Here is a 25959-nt window from a genome sequence, read left to right on the forward strand (position 1 = left end):
TGGACAATCTGGAGACACATAATTTCCCATTTGTTTATGCCTTATAGCAGACTAGATACAAAATGTAGTTTGGCTCCAACAATCATCCGTGCAATTGATGCACATTTATCCCGGGACATGAAGGGCCTCAGCTGAGTAAACAATTTTAAATAATAGGATGTAGATGAGACCAGATAGCTTACATGAGCCTTCATGCTAAGCTGCTGATCAATCACCATATCCAATTTCTTTGACTTTGGGAAGAGAAGTGATGGCACAGCCAGCAATAAGAATTTCCCTGAAGCCTGTGCTCACAATCATAATCTCTGTTTTAGCATTGCAAAGTGCAAGGCCATCGTCCATCATCCAGTTAAGTATAATGGAATATACTTTGTTGACAGCCTCAGTATCTCTGGTGTAATCCCCTGGCAGGGGAATGAGACACTGAGTGTCATCTGCATAGTTTGTATACAATACCCCTTTGGCGTCCAATAGCTTAAATAATGACATTGTGAAAATATTAAAGAGGGCCGTTGCCAAACACGACACCTGTGGGACACCAGAGGTTACCACTTCCTAAACAGCTTTATACTCACCCGCGTGCGACCTGTAAGAAAGAAGTCCACCCAGCTTGCTGCTGAAAATGAAAAATTGGCAATTTGCATAAGCTTGGTGACCAACATCCTGTGGACGTCCAAGTCAAAGGCAGCCGTAAGTATCGCTCATCCTAACTAATCCTTTGTGAGAGATGTATGTGCATTAATAGTTTGATGGTTTCATGAACTCCGTCTCAACTTGCATCGTTTGTTACCCCTGGGCTCAAAGGGCGGCTAGGCCGGCTTATACTCTCTCTCACTTTTAGGGTAACATGGAAGAGGAGGGGTAGAAGATGGTACTGGCACATTTATCTGAACCATTACACTACTGTTCCTCATATTAGTCCAGTAAAAGAACTTAGATAAAAATAAAACCGATTTTAATCCTTGGTGACATGGAACCTATGGGGGAACTCATTGCCAACACTGATAGGAAGATAAACTAATACAAATATGAAACACAGCTTTACTTAAACATCAATTGCATCAATTACATCGATTGAATTAAGCACTTTCCATCCCTCATCCAAGCTTGGATTTCTTGTGCCTCCCTGAAGCTCCACCTGATAAAGACGGAATTAATTCCATAGCAAGCCCATAATTGGCAGACAGATTATTGTGATGTTGCTTGTCAAAACCTGGGAGGCACATTATGCATCTTAAGTTAAAGGGTTATATTCCACATATGCTCAATGCAAGGGAAGCCTGTTAATTGATACTAAGGCATCACACTGAGCCAAATAGACCAAGGTTACATTCATTATTTAATGCAGGAATTGCACTCATGATAATACTTGGAGAAAATTGCAAGTCAAATCAACATGTAAGCAATGAATTTCGAATTGTACTACGAAAATAACCCATGCAGGTAAAACTAATGAGCCATGGGATAACGAAATGCTTTCATCAGACTCAGGTCTGACTTCCAACAGTCAAGCAGGGCAATAACACTACTATTCACTTTTAATTGTCAGCCTGAAGAAGTAATACTCAAATTCAAAATATGATACATTGTTTAGAACTATACATTTCTTTGGATCGATGGGCTATCAGTTGGCATATGCTCAGTTAATGAGTGAATTTAAAAATGGGAGTGTTTTAAATCCATATACAAAACATTTTGCATTTCCAATTGTAATGCTGACCCTTCATATTACCCTGGTTTTGTCATTTATGTGGGGATTTATAATATTTTTGTTCAGGCAATCTACCCTTTACATATATCCACGTGTCAACAAAACATGAGTCTGTTGCAATGTGCATACAAAAGGCTACCATGTAATCATTTAGGGGCTCATGTTCAATAGAGCTGTAACGTGATTGCAAGGCATAAATGCCTAGTGCAATGTATTTAATTTATTTATTGTGCATTTGTTAGGCGCTTATGCAACAGGTACATTGTGTTAAAACCTTGCATTTATGCCACAGCTCATTTTCCAGGACTTGTATGGCGGAGAGGAGGGGCGGAACGCAACCTTCGTTTCCGCCACTCCCTTTACTTCTGCCATACAAATGCTCCAGCATCTGCACCAGCAAGTATTTTCATGCTGGCGCAAATGCTGGGTCTTCCTTTGGGGTCCACCTGCTTTATGCACCAGTTTAAAGAAGGCAGACCCATAGGGAGCATGGCAGGGAGTGTTACAATTACAATTACAATTAAACACTCCCTGACATGTGTCAAGAAGGGTTCATTTGTATTTGTGAACACTGCGCACATGGTAAGCAGTGCTCACAATTGAAATTAAACCATTCCTGACATTTCATTGTAATTGCAAGCAAAGTACAAATGTGATGGGCGAGACGTGGCACTCAGCTTGTACGCTGCAGTTTGCCCTTTACATTTGCACTTCAGAGTGCAAATGATGAAAAGTTGGCAGTAGGGTGATGTTTACACTGCTTTGCAAAGGTAACAGCTCTTTGCTGCCAAATTACTCATTTTTGGAAAATGAGCTCCTTAGCCTTTAATAATCAAAACTTTTATTACGAGTTTGGCAGTAATGTTAAAAAGCAGGTGGTATTTGAAACACTGTATGTTTTTAAGATCCGCATCATTATGGGTCACGAGGTATTTACCTTATGTAGATTTCCAGAAATTCCATTTTCAGTAAATACTGCAAGACTATGGGCCTCATTCCGAGTTTGGAGGTAGCCATGGTGCTATTTGCGGGCTGCCTCCAAAACCGGGTCCGACTCCAGTTTGGTGAGATGGGGACTTATCGGTCCATTCCGACCTTGGAGGAACCGGTAAGTCCCCATTTACCAAACCATTCCCCATTCCCATTGAGCCCCCAGAGGGCTCGATGGGAATGGGAGGGCGCAAATAACGGCGCGGCGCATGCCAAGGCCGTTATTTGTGCCCTGGTCCCCTAACAGGAACCGTAAGTTAGTTTGGTCCGACCAAACGTACCTTACGGGTCCCGTTGGGGGACCTCGGAATATGGTGCAAAGGGATTAGCGGCACTGGTGTCCTTACCGGTGCCCAGTATCCCTTCCGCCCGGGTCGGACTGAGGCCCTATGATATGAAATGCCTTATTGGATTTCCACAAATGTTTAAGTGCACCCAAAAATGGGATTCTTAAAATAGAGTGCCCTTTAAGTGAGGAGCTACTGCTGATCTCCAAATGGAGTGAAACATTGCATCTTTGCTAAATTGATAATCCCATAGAAACCCCCACATTTCCTCATGTGGTGATAGAAATTGCTGCAAGAATAAATCCATGGTGAAGTACTGCCAACCTCATACTGAGGGTGAAATTGGCGCTGGTTACTGTTAGATAGAGCAAATTGACTCTGAGCCTAATGGTATGCGAAGATTCAATATAGTCTTGCATGAATTTAAATTGATTACAGAAAAACAAATGAAATCTGAATGCAGAATTAAACTGATAAAACCTTGAATGACATTGACAGACAATGTTTGTGGATGGTTCTTTTATTGGTTGGGATTTAAAACATTTATTTTACAAGCATAAGGCAAGCCAGGATGCTAAAGGACTTTTCTGTTGACCTTCACATTTTGGATTGTGTTGGATTGAATAGGGCATTACTTCAAATTCAGAAATGTGTAACATTCTGTTTTCTATTTTACTTTACATTTATCAGTTGAGCAAACGACTGTCAATACACAATGATATAAACATACGCCTCTCTAATATAAATGTTCAGTTTAAGAAATGTCTGTTCCACATAAATACCAAAATGCTGCTGTTAGCCAGAATCATATGCAGTACCCTTTGGGAACACCACGCACAATTAAGACTACAATTGACAGTTCAAATTCACTTTTGGTACACAGTAAAAGAGTAGCGATGGCTGAGCAGCCAGACTTATCTCAAGAGTAAAGTGAGCAGTATCAGAAGTTACACAAAGGACAGCAATTACTATGGTTCAAACAAACACTGACTCAAGGTTTCTGAGTAAAAGAATATACATTTATTTACACAATAATTTGTTAAACAGTTCACTAATGTAAAGCAGCAGAAAATCACAATCTTAATGCACTACACACCACCCAATGAATTCTGGACAAGTTAAGCTCAAAATTAAAAGTGAGCAAATTGGCACTCCGGCAATTTAAAAAGGGAGGGAAAGAGAAGGTTTTTCAAATCAAGCAGCACCAACAAGTAAGTAGGCAGGGCAATCTAGAAAAGGCTTACTACGATGAGGATTCAAATCCATAGGCCAGTTCAGAGTAGTTTGTGGTTAAGTCTTTGCCAAGAGTTCGAAACTAAGTTGATCGGAAGAAAAGTAACTTAAAAGAGTAGAGAAGGACAAGCCCTCGGTTTGGCAAAATATTTCAAACACTTTCACCTTAATAGAAGAAGAATTCTGTAGCTGAGGCAGAAGTTCCTGGCAGGTCCTGCAGGATCATGGATCCTGAAGTGACTGTTGGACTGACATGAAGGAGGAAGACTGGAGGGTCCTGCACTGCCCAGGGAAGAAACAAGCAGAAGAGCAAAGCGACAAATAAAAGATGCACTCCTTAAAACCGAAACAGAGTCTGGTCATCCTGGCTATCCGGTTCACTGCTGCGATGCACAGCAAATTCAACCAGGGGAGGGAGGCCTTGCTTGGTGTTTGGCTAACTGGTTAGTCCCACCAGCTCAAAGGAAGATGATTCCTTGCAGATCTTCTCTATCGTCGAAGTTTAGGAGAGTTGGACCCGCAGCACGGCTTCACCGGGGGGTTCAGTAGTTGCAGCAGTCCTCTTCCTTCAGCTTCTCTTCCATTCTCTCGATCCAGTTATGACTCTGTCTTCCAAATCCCAGAGACCTGCTTTCTATGCTGTTTTCCCCCATTCACAGAGCCTGGCTGTCAATCACACGCAGGGTGGCTGTCCTGGCAGGACAGTCACCTAGCCAATCAAACAAGAGTGCGACTTGGGTCTCCAAGGAGGCCCTGTGCAAGGGTCCTAAAACCCCTTCCTCACATCCTATCTACCTAGACTCTCAGGTACCTAAGGAGGGCTTCTGTGTAGAAGCCCGCCAAAGAACGGCGAACAAAGGAACCAAACCTGGTTTGGCACGCAGAGTAAAACACGAGGAAGACCTTTACAAAAAGAATTGGTGAATAACCCCAGCCGGAACCAAATAAAATTAAAACGGGTCCAGCGGATTAAAGTTCGAGGCTAGTAACTTAGCCTAAAACAGTACTAAGGCTATTTTCATAGTCCGCGGTAGGGAATAAATGGTAGATACCACTGCCACCAGCCAAATCTTAAAGAAAGGTTAACAAAATAATGTTCCATGAGAAAAAGACAAAAAGGGATAACTATTAACCCTTTCCAGTACTCTATGGAAGATAGTTTGTACTGGGTCTGTGGATTTAAAAAGACTAATAAAGTCAATGGCAACTTTACATGTTCTGGGAGACAGTAGTCAGTCCCAAGAAATGGAGTTTAAAGTGGGCAGTCTGAAAAAGACAACCCTGTGTCACTGTACTAAACGTGCTGTGCGATACTAAGTAAAAAGATGATGCCTCTGGAGTAGGTGAGGCTCCACAGTCTATGAACACTAAAAATGTAAAACACACAGCAAAACACATGTAAGAGTGGGGAAAAAAAGGCTCACACTCTTACCAGGTGAAAAAATAAATCCTAGAAATCCAGCAAAGCTGCTGAGAGACCCAGTAGGTAAGGGAAATTAGCCGTTCTGGAGAATTCTCCCTAACAGCTTCCTGCCTAATATACTCCATGTGTGCAAAAAATTAAAAAATATACTTCATATAACAGTGCATTGTTATTAGAAACCGGGGTATTGAAAACCTAAAAAGGTACAATCACACATTATACAGCTAGCAAATAGCAGCACAGTTGGCCTTCCCTAGTATATCATTTACTTGCTGGTTTCTTGGCTGGTTTTCTTTTGCCCTCTTTAATGAGGATACATATGGAAAATGACCGAAAAGGCAGTGCAGCTCATTTTCATGAGGTGCATAACATAAGAGGAAGGCGTAAAGCCTTGAGTCAGTTGTAGGGCATTGAGGAGGGGTGGAACCAAACTTGCGTTTCCACCACTCCCTTCCTTGCCACCATAAAAATACTCCAAGCATTTGCTCTGGCTTGGATTATCGTGCTGGGGCAAAGGCTGTGGATCCCTATGAAGTCCGCCAGCTGTATGCTACAGCAAAAAGCAGGCAGGCTGCATAGGGATCAATTGTAAATGCCACTTGCTATGCATATATGACAGGCAGTGTTTACTTCATTTGCACGGCAGAGCGTGAATCATTCAGGGCAAAAGGCAGTGTACATGCAAATATGCTTCAGTTTCCCCAGCACTTTTGCACTCCACCAAGCAAATGATGACTATTTGTTGGCGGGACCCGCTTACGTGGAAGGATACACGTAACAGGTCATCGCTGTCGAATTACGGGGCTCTTGAAAATGAGCCTCCAGGTATATTGATATCTAAGGCTTAGATCATGAAGAAATATGCCACTCCGGAGTGTATGAATTCAAAGCATTTAATTTCTGGTATAAGTACTCTACTTCTCAACTGCTCATGAAAGGGGTCGAATCTAAATCATTTCCAGGGAGTTTCAATTATAATCTTATCCATTGATCAAAAGCTAGAGTTCAGAACCATGCATGACGGGCCGAGAGGATAGCTCAGGAGCAATGCATTTGTCTTGGAAGCAAGACGATGCAGAGCAACACAGGTTCGAACCTGGTCTCACACTTAGAGAATGATCTCCAGTATTAAGTGCGATATAAAAGATTCATTCATTAATTAACCAAACCAGTGAATTCATTTTGAGTTTTCAGAACCAGAGTTTTTAGCCTAATTTGAGTGGAACATATATCATCGAGGTATGGTTTACATCCAGGGTTGATTTTAGCCGATGTATGCATATACATAAATTGACTTCTAATGTCTAGTGGCCAGCTAGACTGCAAGCTCTGCTCAAGTCCCAATTAATAACAGCAAATCTGTTTTTTACTCTTTCATTCAGTATTGCTCTCTTCTCAAACACATGAGTACAACACATTTCACAAAGTTTTTCTTTTAACATAAGTTAGCAAAGATTTTTTTAGCTCCCCTCTCCCATGCCAGAATATTTTCTATCAGATTTCAAGTCAATGTTGTAGAAGGATTTGCCAAAATTGCATTTGATAGTATTGCGAGTTGTGAGATCTAATTTGATTAATCTATGGTTACTTTCATAAGGCATGCACACATTCTAATGTCCCAGGTTATACACTCCCATTCTTCAATTCTGAGCAAGAAACAGGTGATTTGGTCAAAATTCGAATGAATTTAGATACATTAAATAGAGGTGAAATCAAGACAAAGGCAATTCCTAGCTTTATGCAGGGGAAGTCACCACTATTTTACCCGAACACCGCCAGCTTGTTTACAAAAACAAAATTAACCTGAATGTGTTTATCTCACTAGTTCCCACACACAAGCACGTATTTCCATATTTAATTCTATATACATATTGAGGTATCAAAAATAAAAACATTCTAATTGTAACTCTGCTGCTTACTGGACATTTGTTTTAAACGTAGCACATAGCATCCAGGACAGCCGATGGATCATAACATTGAAATTATTCTTTAAAGCATTTTACTTTCCCTAATATGCTAGCATCTTTAAACTGCAAATAAACCTAGACTTCTACATATTACAGAGGACCTTTGGTTCCGCCAATATAACCAACAAATGCAGTTATCACAGAACTATTGCATGCCTCTGGTCTTCCATGTAAATATGGTCTTGTGTACTGTTTACTTGTATGCAGTTTAAAATATGCTTACAATAAATGACATTACAATACTACAGGTTTTTGGTTTAGGAAGCTGTTTTTGATTCATAATTCACAGAGTTTTGGCTCACCTACCAAACCTGGGAGAAAGGTGTTAAGGTTTATGAAACAGATATAATTTCCCTTTATCTTTCACTTTGCAGATTAAGTCCCACTGGCGAGAGATTCTTTTTTGGTTCTTTGTATTCAAGAGTGAGGGGTTGCATGAAATATGTATCTGCATCCTTTTCTAGGTGAATAGAAATGGCACAATGAAACTTTCTCTTATTTCAGAATTTAGTTGAAACATATATAGCCTTCACAGAACACACATCATGAAATTAACCTTCACTAAGCCATGGTACAGGGCCCTTGAACCCGGGAGGATAGCTCAGGGACAACATGCTCACCTTGGAGCAAGATGACACGGAGCAGCACAGGTTTGATCCCTGGGTCTGCGCTTAGAAATCTCTGGTTATTAAGCACGTAATAAATAACCAATCATATCATATTATAACCCTGTTCCAATGTCAGCAATATTTGTGACAGCCCTTAGGATACTTTTTACATATCACTTATTAAATGCTAACCTACCAGTGCTGGGAAGTGTTTCCTGAGTTACTCTGCACAGCACAGCGAAAACATGATCGTATTTCTATAAATGTTAGTTCCCTCAGCTTCGATTACAATGAAATCAGGATGTAACTAACACAAGTAAACTATAATGTTTTCAATATGCAGTCAAATTGCACTAAGCTTTACAAATAATGGGAAGCAAAGTTGCATTTTATGCAAAGTATTAGGATGTTTTATTTTGGAAAGAGTAGCCTTTGAGTGCAAATGAACTCCCAATTCTCTAGCACCTAGGGACTTAATGCACTGGTTAAGGGGTCTTTACATATTGACAATGGGGGAGCTTTCATACTCACTTTATATAAGTATCTAAAGGTATGCAAGTGGAAGAAACCCTCAATTGTTTCCAGGAGGTCACAGTCATCAGGCTCCACCTGGTGTAGTCTATCAAGTCAGAACTGCCTCAGGTCCCATTCTCTGCAGGGTCCCTTGTGTACAGGACTCATCCAATGGACCAGGAATCATTCTTTCTACAACCCTTAAGTTGGTCTCACTCTGATTCATCCATTATAATGTTGCATATTATAAATGGTTAAGGACGTCCTTTGGTCTGACCAACAGTCAGACACTCCCAGGGAATACACCCCCCATCATGACTGGATGTTCATATTTCTATATTTGAGAAGAAAAAACAATGTGGACCCAAACTATTCCTAATTTGTTACATGCTGCATTGTTTTTCTTTTATAATTGAGGGTAACAACATTAAAGCTCAATGAAACCTGTATTACTGCAATCTGCCATCATAGACACACATTTGTGTATGCTACGTGAATGTATAGAAAATCATTTCAACATTGTATTCATAGTAATGATTTTATTAATCATTGCACATCATAAACACTCCAAATATGTCAAATTAAATAGGAAATTCTGAGCTCCCTCATGTGGCTACAGAATTATGAGCATAATGTGTTTCTCTATATGAAGTGTAATATTTGATCATGCCCTCTATTTCAACTTGGGCTAAGGCCTTGTGCTTCTGCACATCACTCATGTAAATAAATCTAAATCACGACTCAGTAAGTGATTGATTTGAAATGAGATGACAGGTTTGCTCTGTTCTCCTACATTAGTGTAGCATTAGTGTAGCAGATGGCTAATTTATATGAGTGACCCAGGTCAAAAAGTGCCATCTAATGGTTGAAATTGAGGGGCAATAGAGAGCCTGACCATGATGGCCGCAGGCTCGTGAAGCTCCCTAGCACCAAATAAATCTGGCTCATTATCTGGCGGTCTCCGTGTTGTCATCCACAATTGCGCTGGGCGATCTGACGCCTGACTGTGCCTGGCGTTTGGGGAAGGCGTTCTTGAGTAAATCTGTGAAGGTGCTGCTGCAGATTAACGCTGCAAAGCTGCGACTGCGCGCCGGTCTGGAGAGGAGTGGGGGAGGTGTAATCCCACCGGGTGCATAAGATGGTGGAGCACCCTGGTCTCTCTATCTAGGGCAGATTGAAGTCTGGACGTGCAGAGAAAGACGAGTGGTGCTTCGTGGGAACACTCGGCACTGAGGTGTGTGCCCTGGGACTGGGAGCTCTGAAAGCGCTGCTGTACTTGGAACCTGGAGTTGAGCCTCCCTGGAGGGGGACAGAGGAGCAGCAGTGTTGTCTTGTGGGGAGTGCCTGGGGGTGCAGCTGCTCAGCCCGAGATACTGGTGAGAGGAGCGCGGCATGCCCCAGTGGCACAATAAGGACCGGGCATCCTCCGCGGCCGGGGCAAAGCAACGGCCGTTGAGGAGCACTGATCCTGGGCACCCTGAGCTGTGGATGGGTGTCACTGGGGGCCTGGTCCCTCCTGGCGTGGTGGCGCAATGGAGCTGAGCCCTTTGGGGGTGTTTCGGAATCCCAGCTGCTGGCATTCCTGCGCTGGTGCCCGAGGCGGACGGGGCTATGTCAGCAGTGCCCCGAGGTGAAGGCGAACACGGGAGGGGACACTGAGAGAGGGGGCTGGCAGGTGCTCCGCTGCTTGCTGCGGATTAGCAGGAGTGAACGCAGAGGACACGCTGCTGGGATCAGCAATAAGGTGGAGTACTGGGTTGGACTACCTTCAAAGATTGAAGGTACCGGTGAGCGGTGGAAGGTGGGTTTACCCAGTTGGAGAATCAGCGGTGTGGGGGCTCATTGTGAGAATTACTTAAGTGGGAGGTCCCCCTGATTGTCTTGGACTAACTGAACACTGCCCAGTCATCAAGCAGACTGTGTGTGATCTGTATGAACTGCCAGGGTGCATACTTGACACCCATACTGCCCAGGAGCATAAGCGGGTGTTCACTGAGCACTGCCCCGTGTGCACATAGACGCTTGGACTTGGCGAGCCGCTGGTGCAGCGAGATAATCACTACAGGTCGGTGGACCGCTGTCCCCTTGTCCTTCAGCAGAGCCTGGGTTTGGCGGTGGAGGTCAGACCTGTATCCCGGAGGAGGGGGAGGTGGGAGTTACAGGGGCGCCCTCTGCCCTAGCCACCATACTTAGCAGATTATACTGGAGGCCTCCCTGTCTCATGTAACATGTCTAAATCGGGCAAGGGAGGCAAACAGCAGTCAAAGTTGCACTCCAAGATGGCCACCCAGGCCAAAAACAATGGAACAATGGATAACTCGGTTGTGTCGCACCCCGTAGGGTCGGAGCCGGATCCTGCAGCTGCCTTCCAGGACATAAAGGCCATGTCTACGCAGCTGCAATCGGGGATACAGTCTATGGACGGTAAACTTGATACATTAACCTGCAAGGTGGACTACATGCAGGTCCATCTGGACAAACATGGGGAAAGACTGGATGAGGCTGAAGGGAGAATATCTGGAGTGGAGGATGTGGCAACCTCAGTCTCAGGAGAAATGTCTGCGGTTAGGAAGGCCCTGTAGGAACTCAAGGAGAAGCAAGAAGACCTCGAATCGAGATCCTGCAGGAATAATATTAGGATTGTAGGTTTGCCCGAGTTGGAGCGCCAGGGGAACATGGAAACTCTGGTAGAGGATATACTGCGGGAGGCATTGGGACATGAATGTTTCTCCCCGCTGTGTATCGTAGAGAGAGCACATAGAATCCCGAGCAGAAGAAGACCAATCCTGGGGGCGCCTCTGCGTCCACTCATTGCTCAGTTACTGAACTACCGGCATACGGATACGGCGCTCTGAAAAGCTAGGGAGAAAAGAACGGCATACTATAAAGGCAATGTGATCAGTTTTTCCTCGATTTCTCAGAAAAAGTGCAGGCTGCTAGGAAGTCATTCCTGTATTTTAAGAGGAGGTTACAGGACAGGGGCATACAATATGGCATGTTGTTTCCGGCTAAGCTGTGGGTTGTGCATGAAGGAAAGTCGTTGTTCTTCCAGACCCCAGAAGAAGCCGCCTCCTTTTTTGATATGTTGCCAAAATCCGCCAGATCATGGAAGAACAATGAATGATGCTGCTAAAACATAGATGAGGCATTGGTGGCGTGATGTCGCCTTACTGTTGGTGTTGTGCATATACTGGGAGACGACACTCCTGTAATGGTGCACGGGAGCGTCGGGCTCGTAGCTGTCCCTTGAGCGAAAGCCGTTTTACGCATGCCAAGGGTAATGGGGGCGCTGGAAGGTTGGGGTATCCAGTGGGGGAGGGTGGGAGTCTCTGTTGGGATGAGTGGGGGTGTGGGACAGCGTGGGTTGGGAGATCACCAACAAATTGGGAGTTGTTGGTAGAAGTGGGGAGCGGAAGGGGGGACCAAGTGGTACAGAAGGTGTGGATGAATGGGATGACGAGAGATGATTGGACGATATGTATCAAGATACTTAATAATGGTGTCGCTGAATTTTATGACATAGAACGTCAGGGGCCTTAATAGTCCACCTAAAGCCTGGAAGGTTTTGCAATTACTGAGACAACATCAGGTGGGGGTAGCTTTCCTCCAGGAGATTCATTTGACAGCGGCTACTGAGTCTAAATTTGGCAAGGGCTGGGGGTGCCATAGGTACTTCTCTTCCTATTCCTCCTATTCCAGGGGTGTATGTATTTTGGTGCACAGTTCGGTGGGACTTAGACTGGCAAAAGTTCTGAAGGATCAAGAGGGCAGGGGCCTGGTGGTGTAGGGGATCATTCAGGGGAAGCTTTACACGCTGATTTGTTATTTTGGTCCCAACCAAGACACAACTGAATCTTTGGATTGGGTGGAGAAGCAGCTCGGGGGACTTCCTGAAGGGGAAATTGTGTGGGCTGGGGATTTCAACTCTGTTCTGGACCCGGCCTGGGATTGGGTGGGCACCATGTCGCGGTTGAGTAGCAGGAGCTCTGCGAGAATTCAGGGCATGCTCACAGTGTGGGGAATTGAGGACATTTGGAGGGTGAGAAATCCGGGGGTGAAACAATTTACGCACTACTCTGCACCGCATGGCTCAGCTGCTCAGTTAGACTATTTGCTGGTGTCCCATGTGGGTATTGGCTGGTCCGGGGGGGTGGACATTTTGGCCCGCACTCTTTTGGATCATGCACCCGTTCTGTTGTCTGTCCGACTGGGGAGTCAGGTGAGGGCTAGGACCCCGTGGAAGTTTAAGAGTGCTGAGCTCATGGATGTGTTTTTCAGGGAAGAATTGGAAAGGGTTATCGATGGGTATTTTGAGGTTAATGAAGGGTCGGTGGCATCGGCTGGTATCTTATGGGGAGGATTTAATGCATGATAAGGGGGGAGTGCATAGCTAAAGAGTTGGGGATCTTAAAGAAGATACAGAGGGATCTGGCTGCAGTGGAGGAGGAGCTATGCGTCTTGCAGGAGGGGGCCCCCAACCCGTCAAAGATCCAACAAGGGTATATCATTCAAAAACTTCAGGAATTTCAGGCCCTAGCCCAGCGAGAGGTGAGATATATGTGGGATAGGGCGGCTCCCAGGAAGTATGGTGAGGGTCAGGCTCCAGGACGGTCGCTTGCTAAGGTTACTAAGATGCGCGGCCAAGAGACCAGGGTAACGGTGATTAGTGATGAGCGGGTGTAGATCATTTTGAGGACATGAGTTCCAGGAATTTTATAGCCATCTGTACTCATCCCAGTCGTGAGCTGCGCAGGCTGACATAGAGGCTTTTCCCAGCCAGGTGGGGCTGTATTGGTGCTCGGAGGAGCAAAGGGAGTGGTTGAATAGACCAGTGTCACTGGAGGAGGTGGTTGGGGCCATTAAATCGTTACCGGGTGGGAAGTCCCCGGGCCCAGATGGTTTCACAGCCGAATTTTACAAATGCTATGCTGACAAAGTAGTGCCATATTTGCTACGAGTGTATCAGGAGGCGGTGTCCGAAAGGTCGGCTGCCGTACTCTCTTAGGGAGGCTGTGGTGGTTGTATTGTTAAAATCAGGGAAGCCAGGGGGTGATTGTTCCTCGTATTGCCCAATATCGCTTATTAATCTTGATAATAAGATCTTGGCCAAAATTCTAGCGGCAAGGCTGGCGCTGTTGATGCCAATTATGGTGAGGGCAGATGAAGCAGGATTTATACCTGGTCGGTCGACCTCGTTTGGGCTGAGAAGGATGTTTGGTCTAATGGCGGCACTTCTGAGGGACGACCCAGTGGTGGCAGTTTTATTAGATGCCACCAAGGCATTTGATTCTATCGAATGGCCGTTTTTATTTTCAGTTCTGCGCAGGTTGGGTATGGGCAGGTTCTTTATCTCCTTGGTGAAACTATTATATACCAATCCGGCGGCCAGGGTGAGGGTGAATGGACAGACCACCGGGTTAATATCACTCGAATGGGGGACACGCCAGGGCTGCCCACTGTCTCCCTTACAGTTTTCCCTGGTGATTGAGCCTTGAGCTGAAAGGGTTAGGGAGCTACATTTACATTGAGGGGTCCAGTTGCATACTCACAAAGTGGTGATCTCGTTGCATGCGGACGATATGGTCCTGTTCATACGCCGTCCTGAGGTTAACCTAGAACTGATTATGTTGGACGTTCAGCAATTTGGAGAGCTTTCGGGGCTTAAGGTAAATACCAGTAAGTCAGTGACATACCCGTTGAGGGTGGGTCATGTCGGTTTCAGGATACTTGGGGATTTCAGTGAGACCTGATCAGTACTCGTTACTTGGGGATTACAGTAGCCTCGGAGGAGAAAGTGGTGTATCGTAGTAACTATGGGGAAGCACTCAAATCGGCCAAACTGGCAATGATGAGATGGGACTCACTCCCGCTCAATCTATATGGCAGGATCTCAGTGGTCACGATGACTATTCTTCCCAAGCTTCTATATTTGTTTCTTAATGCACCTATAAAGGTGCCCAAAAAATACTTTTGGGACCTTGGGTTTCCTAGGATAAACTCACCGCACTGGTTCAAGAGGGTGGTTTGGCATTGCCGGATTTTTGAACTATACTACACGGTGGCGCAAGCCAGCTTCCTTTGGTATTGGTATGGGATGGCGGCGGAGCGTGTGCATGTGGAGATAGAGCGGTCAATTGCATCGCCAGCATTGTTGAGGTCGGTCATCCTAACTGCTCCGAGCTGCTTGCAGACACCTCGGAATTTGGTAGAAATGACATGCAGGGCCTGGTCCCTTCTGGAACATACGCCCAGGGGTGGCGACTATATTCATCCGTGGTGTTCCCCTGACCAGTGAGGCTCGGTATGTGGCAATGATGAAAAGATTAGACGTTGTTAAATTTGGAGACTTGTTCCCGAGTGGTAGGTTTATTTCCATTGATCCATTGAGGGAGAGGGGGGCACTCTCAGTACTAGATGTGTTTTTGTATTATAGGTAACATTACAGCGGCTGTTCCCTTCCTTTCCCGAACCTCCCCCAGTGGCTGTGATGCTTCATAAAATGATAGGGGGGCATGGGGCAGCGTGTACACTCAGAATTATACACAATGGCTTTGAAGAGCAGGCCTGGTGCTGTGGTGTCGTCCCGGGAACTGTGGGAGAAGACACTGGGTAGGGAACTACCAGCTGATACATGGGATTATTGCTGTGAGATGACTATGAGGGGGGCAGTCAACACAAATTTCAAGCTGATCCACTTTAAGTTTTTGCATCAGTGTTATAATACCCCAGCTCAGCTAAAGGCTTACTTCCCTCAAAGGACGGGGGCCTACATCAGATGTGGGCGAGTGAAGGCGGGATTTCTTCATGTAGCCTGGGAATGTGGTGAATTGGAGCACTTTTGGAGGCAGGTGTTTGTGGTGATTGGAGACATTGGGCCTCATTACGACCCAGGCGCTGGACCATGGTGCTATTAGCACCATGGTCCTTGCCGGTCTCCGGCATGGTGGATGGCGGAATTACCGCCCCCATCACAAGGTTGGCGGGGGCGGTAATTCCCCATTCACCATTTGCCCTTCCCCATTCCCATTTTGCCCCGTAGGGCATAATGGGGATGGGGAAGGCGCTAATTACGGCACCGTAAATTATGGTTGCCGTAATTAGCTCCAAGGTCCCTTAGCGGGTTGGATTTTAACGCCTGCAAAAAGCAGGCGTTAAAGCCTCCAACCCGCTAAGGAACCTTGTAATCAGGCGCTAATGGTTTAACGGCGCCGACGCTCTTTACGGCGCTGTTAAACCATTAGCGCCAGGGTCGTAATGAGGCCCGTTGTGAGGCAACAGCTCATGCAAGACCCGTAGTGGCCCTATTGGGGTATTCCAAACAAGTACCTAAAGAGACCAGGAAGTTGAAAGGCCTCCTTCTGATCCTGGCAAAACATTGAGTGGCCATGGGGTGGGGGAAGGAAACAAAGCCTGACAATTGCCCAATGGTCTGAGGAAATTTTATATTGCAACGACATGGAGACTAAATGGGTCGCAATGAAGAGGAAGTGCTGGGGTGACAGGCAGATGTGGGACGCATATACGCTATATCTCCTCAAGCAATCAAATGGAGGGGGACCTGAGCCCCATCCTCCACAGGAAGGACCATCTTAACCCGTCTAGTATGGAGACGCTTGCCTACTATGTGGAGTCCCGCTCAAGGATCAAGGCAAATAGGGGCAGGGGGCCCCACCGGCATAAGGAGTTAAGACTATGCGGATGTTATAGCCAGACTCGATCGCTTAGGGAGTGGTACCTGTGGGACGTTGCACTTGTTGCCCATATTGCATATGACTCAGGTTGATGGTTGCTATATTATATTTGTCCAAATTTGCTATTTCTTTCTTTCTTTCTTTCTTTCTTTCTTTCTTTCTTTCTTTCTTTCTTTCTTTCTTTCTTTCTTTCTTTCTTTCTTTCTTTCTTTCTTTCTTTCTTTCTTTCTTCTCTCTCTTTTCTAGTTTGCCCTGTCTTGGAATGGCTCAATACCTTCACAACTGTACCGGGGGGAGGGAGGGTAGGGGGATCTATTGGGTGGTTGTATTGTTAAACGAAATGCCAATAAAGAAAATTAAAAACAAAAAAAATGGTTGAAATAGCTTTTGAGGTTGGTAATAAAAAGATCCAGGCCCTAATTCACAGAGCATTTTTCAATAGATTGTTGGACATTATAAATGCTTCTGTGAATTAGGCCCTCAGGCTTCAACCATATGGCCACTCCAGATTTTAATCTCTCAGACGACTACACATTATATTGTGTGATTATTATAGAGAATGTTTCTAAAATTCTCCCCTTCCAAGGAGGTTCCTAAAGGTGAGGGCCAGTTTAAAGTGAAATATCGGCCAACTTGGAGACAGCACAATATCAGGCTGAATTGACTGCAAGTGTTATTCAAATTAATATACCCATTACTTTTTCCTTCTTTTATCACCGTTTCATTTTTACATTTGACATTACTTGTCATGTTTAGAATAAAGTGCATTTCAGGAGACAATCCACTTATCAATATATTGTGCCCCTTTTAGAAGCAAATGGGAGGTGATTTTAAAATTACAGATGAATGTATTGGTTGTATGCATTGTTTGACATAATTATTTCCACAGTGCAGGGTGGGTTTATTTATTTGCTGATTACAATTGCGGACTTGGGCCTTGTTATTTTTGGTTGTGGAGTTCCATTGTGCCAGACACACTTCTCCAGGAATACAGATTCCACTTAAAGGTTATTCACAGTCTTGTTTGGGCAAAATGTACTCAAGTCCCCATATTGTTCCTGGGATGGTTTAATGTGTGATATTATACGGACAATATGTTGGGAACTGTCTCTCAAGAAGCAAATGACTGATGAAAATGTTTAATCAATAAAATGATGCATTCCTTTAGTGCTTCTTTACATTTACAGTCAGTACTCAAGTTTTGTGTTAGTGCTGTCCATTACAAAAGGCAGAACCAATTCACTTGCTTTGTCAAGGCAATATATCTCCAAACAGACGAATCATATCATATGTGTCACATCTAAAGACGAAGTGCATCTTTTCAGCATCAGCTTTGAATTCAGGCAGTATTCATTTGTCTATAATTTTCCTCACAGAATACAAAATGCAACTTAAGTTTCAGATGCAGTAAGTGCAGTTCCTTTTGGTTTATTGTGGGTCCATCAGAACACTTATCAAACATTTTACCTCAGGTGTATTGAGGTTTTCAGTTGGTTCACAATGTCAAATCCGATTTGAGTAGCTGACTATTCCTAGTTTTTTTTTTGCAAAGATTTAGAGTCTTTGCTGTGAAAGGGATTACCATGGCCCCATTCACTTCCTCACCTCTTGCTATCCCCATCACATCATGTTTTACCCAATCAAAGGAACTTGTGATGTCTACTCCAAGGTAATCAAACTCTGTTACAACCACTAGCTTTTGCCAGTAACAATACATTTTCTTTCTGCATTCAAAAAAGCCCAGCCATGTTATTGCAAAATTTGCTGTATTTACCTTCAATTGTCTTGCTGTGATACAGCTAGTGTATAGTTTACTTGCCTTTGAAATGCAAGTGGTATACAAGCTTTTTAACTGTGATTGATTGGGATACAACAATTCCTGTATAAATCAGTTCTTTGTTCTATGGCTAATATGCAACCTTGTCTGAACCCATGTATAGTATTGAAGTTCTTTGTGATTTAGCTTAAGACACATTCCACTCCACTGTATAATGGAAGACATGCATCAATGTCCAGGACTTTCAACACGCACCAGAGAGTTTTTCTGAACAAGCTCTAATGAAGGCAACTCCAAGAACACTTTTACCATAGATAGTATATTTTTCAATCAGAAACTATAGGTTTAAACACTGATCTACCATGCCAAGATATATTGGGAGTCTACACAATTCTATCACTTTAACATCATGACTCTACCTGTCTGATATCGCCAGAATCGTTGCACTTTCATCATGAAATGCACTGATTTGAATAAGGTAGAAGCAAGAGGTGTTAATAGATCCAAGATCTTTCAAGATTTCTAGTTCCATTAATGATAAATACCTCCAGCCCTGTTTTTTCTAGGAGTAATGGGGCTTGCAGTTGTGTCTTTTGCATCTTAACTTTAGGACTACAAAGCCCAGTATTCCAAGAAAATAAATGAGACTGAATGGCTTTCACTGACATGGAACTGGGAAACTCTGAAATATGTATTTATTTAAACAGATCCATCGGCATACTCTCTGGCTAAGGAGCATTGCTTGATTTTCTACTAGGTTTTTTAAGTTAGTAACTCTCTGAGAAGTTGAAGTCTCCTAGATTATATAGATGATCATAGTGTTCCTGATTGAAATCAAATTTATGGATCCCAGGTTACCCTTTCCTGACTATTGATGGCCCCTTCTGTCTGCATACTTCTTCCCTCCTCTTGACAAACCAGCCTGAAGCAGTCTTAGGCTTTATCCTCACCTCTCCTGCCTTCTTATGACATGCTGGCCTTCCATGGGTCCTTCCTTTGCCATTCCGATTAATGCTAGAGCATGGCCTCTGCATGTGAATCACCTTTTTGTACACAGCTGCCTTATGTGGTTTCCAGCTTTACTGTTGCCTAATCTGCCTTCTTGTGAGATGCAGGTCACAGCTTGCCTTTGCCTGACTTTTGCTGGTCCATGTTGGTGGCATGTTTCCCCACCCTTTTTGACTCACAATCTTGATTTGCTATCCAGCTTTACCCTTGTCTCTTATTCTTTCTTATAAAATGCTGTCCCTCGATGGCTGAACTTGCCTATCTATTGCTGGCCAGTACTTTCAGCAAAGGTGCACTTTGAGAGCTCTGAGGGTGCCTTGGTTCAGTATGCATTTAAAAATACATGTAATTGTGAAATGAATTGTACTGATAGAGATCCAATGATGTCTCCATACTGTATTTGCACTGTCTTTCTGTCTCTGGTTGCTTTACCATAGTCCATATAGCCTACGCATGGTTAGACCCTTTTGGCGGTGACTGATACAGTAAGAAAATAAAAAATAAATATATATAGTGGCCATGTAGTTATGGTTAAGTTGGTGTTTCCATAGGAAGAGCACTTTTTGGGCGGCTTTTAACTTTGCTCCCCCTGGACGAATCCACACCAAACTTTGCAAAAACAGTATATGGCCCACTCTGAGTTATTTTGCAAAGGTTGGTGAGGATTTGTCCAGGGTGGGAAAAGTTATAGGGGGGACCCAAAATTTCTTTTTTTCCCATAGACTGAATGGGCAAAACATTTTGCTTGCGCCTACAGCCCAAACCGCTGGATGGATTTTCACCAAATTTAGACCAGGAGCAGCGGCTTGGTCCCGAAAGTGTGCTTTTGCAAATTTGGTGGAAATCCGTCCAGTAGTTTTTTTTTAAATTACCAAAAAGTAGGTAAAAAAACAATTTGTGATATCTGTGTTCGGTCCGCGGACACACTTCCCTGTTCGCTACGTGGACAGTGTCCTGATTGGCCGAGTGGCTTACGTCATGTCCGCGGACATGCGGCGTGTTCGCTGATTGGATGGTGTGAAGAGTGAAGCGCGTCAGATTTTCGGTAGCGCCCGCCATCTTGGATTCACGGACGTCCGCGGACAGCGCGGTGGAAGTTCGTTCAAAATGTGTATTTAGTAGAGTGTGTTGGTGTGTAGAAGTGTTTGGGGAGGATGGGAGCGTATGAGATAGGTTAAATGTTGTGCTTTTTTATGTGGTAGATGTTCTTTTTGTGTCGATTTGTCTGCGGACATCACGGGTGTTCTGAAATGTTCTAAATAAACTGAATGGGGGGTGTTCTGAGGACTCAATATGTGTCCGTTTTGTTCGCAAGCAAGCTGAAACTGTTCTAAGAACATTCACGGTGTCCTGAAATGTTCGCAAATAAACTAAATGGGGGTGTTCTGGGGACGATGTCCGTATTGTTCTGTGGCAAGTTGAATGTGTTCTAAGAACACTCGGGGTGTCCTGAAATGTTCGCAAATAGACAAAATGGGGGTGTTCTGGGGACGCTGTCCGTATTGTTCTGTGGCAAGTTGAATGTGTTCTAAGAACACTCGGGGTGTCCTGAAATGTTCGTAAATAAACAAAATGGGGGTGTTCTGAGGACGCTGTCCGTATTGTTTGTTGTCAAGTGGAAAGTGTTCTAAGAACTCTCGCATTGTCCTGAAATGTTCATAGGGGGTGTCCTGAAGACGCTGTCCATATTGTTCGATGGCAAGTTGAAAGTGTTCTAAGAAATGTCTCGGTGTCCTGTAAATGTTCGTAAATAAACAAAATGGGGATGTGTTCTAAGAACTCACGCGTTGTCCTGAAATGTTCGTAGGGGGTGTCCTGAAGACACTGTCCGTATTGTACGATGGCAAGTTGAAAGTGTTCTAAGAACTGTCTCGGCATCCTGAAATGTTCGCAAATAAATAAAATGGGGGTGTGTTCTAAGAACACACGCATTGTCCTGAAATGTTCGTAGGGGGTGTCCTGAGGACGCTGTCCGTATTGTTCGTTGTTGAGTTGAAAGTGTTCTAAGAACTCTCGCGGTGTCCTGAAATGTTCGCAGGGGGTGTCCTGAAGACGCTGTCCGTGTTGTTCGATGGCAAGTTGAAAGTGTTCTAAGAACACTCGGGGTGTCCTGAAATGTTCGCAAATAAACAAAATGGGGGTGTTCTGGGGACGCTGTCGTATTGTTCTGTGGCAAGTTGAATGTGCTCTAAGAACACTCGGGGTGTCCTGAAATGTTCGTAAATAAACAAAATGGGGGTGTTCTGAGGACGCTGTCCGTATTGTTTGTTGTCAAGTGGAAAGTGTTCTAAGAACTCTCGCATTGTCCTGAAATGTTCATAGGGGGTGTCCTGAAGACGCTGTCCATATTGTTTGATGGCAAGTTGAAAGTGTTCTAAGAACTGTCTCGGTGTCCTGTAAATGTTCGTAAATAAACAAAATGGGGATGTGTTCTAAGAACTCACGCGTTGTCCTGAAATGTTCGTAGGGGGTGTCCTGAAGACACTGTCCGTATTGTGCGATGGCAATTTGAAAGTGTTCTAAGAACTGTCTCGGCATCCTGAAATGTTTGCAAATAAACATAATGGGGGTGTGTTCTAAAAACACACGCATTGTCCTGAAATGTTCGTAGGGGGTGTCCTGAGGACGCTGTCCGTATTGTTCGTTGTTCAGTTGAAAGTGTTCTAAGAACTCTCGCGGTGTCCTGAAATGTTCGCAGGGGGTGTCCTGAAGACGCTGTCCGTATTGTTCGATGGCAAGTTGAAAGTGTTCTAAGAACACTCGGGGTGTCCTGAAATGTTCGTAAATAAACAAAATGGGGGTGTTCTGGGGACGCTGTCCATATTGTTCGTTGTCAAGTTGAAAGTATTCTAAGAACTCTTGCGTTGTCCTGAAATGTTCGCACATAAACAAAATGGGGGTGTGTTCTAAGAACACATGTGTTGTCCTGAAATGTTCGTAGGGGGTGTCCTGAGGACGCTGTCCCCATTGTTCGTTTATGAGTTGAAAGTGTTCTAAGAACTCTCGCGGTGACCTGAAATGTTCGTCGGGGGTGTCCTGAAGACGCTGTCCGTATTGTTCGATGGCAAGTTGAAAGTGTTCTAAGAATACTCGGGGTGTCCTGAAATGTTCGCAAATAAACAAAATGGGGGTGTTCTGAGGACGCTGTCCATATTGTTCATTGTCAAGTTGAAAGTGTTCTAAGAACTCTTGCGTTGTCCTGAAATGTTCGCACATAAACAAAATGGTGGTGTGTTCTATGAACACACGCGTTGTCCTGAAATGTTTGTAGGGGGTGTCCTGAGGACGCTGTCCGTATTGTTCGTTGTTGAGTTGAAACTGTTCTAAAAACTCTCGCCGTGTCCTGAAATGTTCGTAGGAGGTGTCCTGAAGACGCTGTCCGTATTGTTCGATGGCAAGTTGAAAGTGTTCTAAGAACTCTCGCGTTGTCCTGAAATGTTCATAGGGGGTGTTCTGAAGACGCTGTCTGTATTGTTCGCTGGCAAATTGAAAGTGTTCTAAGAACACTGGTAATGTCCGCGGACATTAAAAGTTTCCATAGGTTACAGTTGAAATGTTTGACTCTATGGGTGTGATATGCTGCGGTGGTTGTGGCCAGGGCATAGAGTTTTGGGTGCATGACCACTTGGGTGCATGACCACTTGGTCATGCACCCAAAACTCTATGCCCTGGCCACAACCACCGCAGCATATCACACTTATAGTTGCTTATAACTTTGGGTCAAAAACAAATTTATAAGGAACAAAGTTCTAAGATATTATGAGTGTGATATGCTGCGATGGTTGTGGCCATGGCATAGAGTGTATAATATACTTACTGTTTGGTTTAGTAACTGGAGTACATGTATTTCTTGTTAATTTCTGTGATAAAAGAAAATTGCATGTTAGTATTAGTATTTTGTAATGACTTATTACATTGCATAATCAACATTTTTTTTGGACCCTCATATTTAGTAGATTACAAACCAGAGTACTGTGCAATTTGCTCAGTTTCTGTGTTCGTTGCTAAAATCATTGGGTCTGTGGGAGAAAAAAAAATCCATGTTGGATTAAAAAAAAAAACCTTTTTCTGTTATGCTACAGTTTATTTGTTTGTTTGTTTTCAGTGTTCATTTGTTGCTTCTGGCTAATGCTTTATACATTGAGTTGTTGCATTTTTTTTGGAGCAGTAACATATTATTTATTTGTTTGGATATTATGAAATTTTGGAGCAGTTAGATACCAGTAGGCGTATTCTAACTGTTTATTTTTTGATATATTTTAGTTGTATTGATTTATCTGTTTGGATATTGTTAAATTTTGGGACAGTGAGATACCAATTGGCGTATTCTAACTGTCTATTTTTTTTATATATTTTAGTGGTATTGATTTATCTGTTTGGATATTGCTAAATTTGGGGACAGTTAGATACCAATTGGTGTATTCTGTCTATTTTCTGCTCTAATTTGGTGGTATTAATTTATCTTATTAATTGTTGTAGCTCTTTGGGCAGTTAGATAGCTTTTGGAATATTCTAACAGTTTATATTTTTTACTACATGTTTACTTGAGGTTTAAGTACAGTTTAGTTATCAAATTTTGGTTTTAAGAACATTAAATAAGCATTTGTAAGATTTGCTGGTAATCTCTGCTTTAGAGTAATGGTATTATCATTACATTCAAACCATCCACATTTCTTTTTTATATATGCAGTGTAGTGCCATGAATTGGTTGTGGCTCCTGCGTGGTAGATTATACCTATTGTTGTGAAGGTTTTCTTACCAAGTGATATTTGACCATGTGTGAATCCAGTCAGCATGCAGTTGTTTTTGGTACCATCTGCATTGTAACGTAGAAGCATTAGTATTACGTATTTACTATGTGTTTGTATTACTAACGTGGAGCGATTATCTGAATTGCAGGTAGAACATAATCTACCATGATTTGCATTTTGTACAAGTTGCTGAAATGGAACGGATTCACAATTAGGTATTGATGCATACACAAAGCGCTCATTGGGGATTTGTTCTTGTTTCACATTGTTGCACAGAGTGCATGTATGTTTTCACATGTATGAAATCTGGAAGATTTCATTCATAGGTATGTTTTTGTTTTCCAGTACTTGTAGTAAGTACATTAGAAATTCTTGTGGATCTTCCTGTGAGTTTATAGTGAATTTCACCATTCCAGCACAGTAGTCCAATTCTTGTCTTATTCCATGAACACTATACGTGTTGTCAGGATTGTTTGTTGCGTTTCTATGAAGTACTAACATTTGCAAACAAAATTGGTCTGTACTGTGTAAGTAAATGTTGTCAACAATTGGTGGTAATTGAAATAGAATATTCATTGCTACATTTGCATAGCAACTTACACCAATTTCATTTCTAAGTTTAAATGGACCAGGTAGTTCTGTATCTGAGTGATTTTTTTTTAGTTTGTCTTCCTTCTTTGACGAAGTACCTGGTTTACTTTCCCTAATTGGTTCTTTTTTGCTTGTGGTACTTGATGAAGTTTTAGTTTCTTTTACTCTCTTTTGAGGATTTGCAGTGACATCCTGTTGCATTTCTGTTTGATTTAGTTTTCTTTTAGAACATTTTGCTTTTTGTGGAACAGGATATGTTTCTAGATGGGGGGTGTATAGTGAAAAAAGTCTATTGTATTCTAAAATGCAAGGAATATCAGCGTTTATTTTACTTGCATCAAAGTTGATAAGAAATAGACCGTCAAGTGTACGTAAGCGTGATAGTGCTACGTAGCTCATGCCTTCTTTAAAAACTGTGTTACCAATGTCTATCATTGCTTTGTCTAGGGTAAGACCTTGTGATTTATGAATGGTTCTCTGCGTAAATACATGTCTTTGAAGAGAAGGAATCGAGCTGTTGAGCATCCTATCCTTTTTACTTCTGAAAGTTTGCCAAATAGTATATTGACAAACTGAATTTTGTTGTCACGTGGGTATGTTTGAAAGCCAACAACTGTACCCAGTGCTCCATTAACTAGTCCATGGTCCACGTCAAGGTTACGTTTAAGCATTGCTTTGCAATTTAAGGATAATTTTAATATCTTTTCTAAGCTTGCTGTGTTTGAGATTGATTTTTCTATTTAGTCTTGTTGTGGCTTGGTCACACATAGGTAGTATTGATTTTTCTATTTAGTCTTGTTGTGGCTTGGTCACACATAGGTAGTGTCATACCATGTACATCTAGTTTGTCTGTGGCGCTAATTTCCATGATTGGTTGCATTTCTTTACTTAACATTATTTCATTGAATTTGAAACAGCTTGCAAGAGTTGGCATTAAGGCCATACAATTGACATTTTTGTGGGCTAATTGTTCCATAACATCTGTAGCAGATGCATTATCGCCATAAAGTGAATTAATTTGCCGGTTTTTCAATATTGCTTCTGCTTCTTTAGAGAGTATACCAACTCTGATACTTTTTAAAATGTTGGCATAAGTGAGATCTGAAGATTGCCGCATGTTTTCTGTAAATTCTCTGTATTGGAAATGTTGCCAAAGGTTGACATTTCCAATGCTGCCAACAGTTTTACGGCAGAGTTTGTGTCCTAATGTTTTAAAAATAGGCTCACCTTTTACTGGTGTCAATTGAAGAAGATCTCCGAAAAACAATAATGTGTTTTCCTGCAAAGAGCTCTTCATAGTTTGTTTTCAGTACTTCTTGTAATCTGAGGTGAATCAAAGCCAACATTAGGTTGGAGACCATGCTCACTTCATCTATTAGTAGCATTTTCATTTGTTTCAATACTCTGCG

The sequence above is a fragment of the Ambystoma mexicanum genome, chromosome 7p (genome assembly GCF_040938575.1).
Source record: "Ambystoma mexicanum isolate Mex_15411 chromosome 7p, UKY_AmexF1_1, whole genome shotgun sequence".
NCBI classification, from domain to species: Eukaryota; Metazoa; Chordata; class Amphibia; order Caudata; family Ambystomatidae; genus Ambystoma; species Ambystoma mexicanum.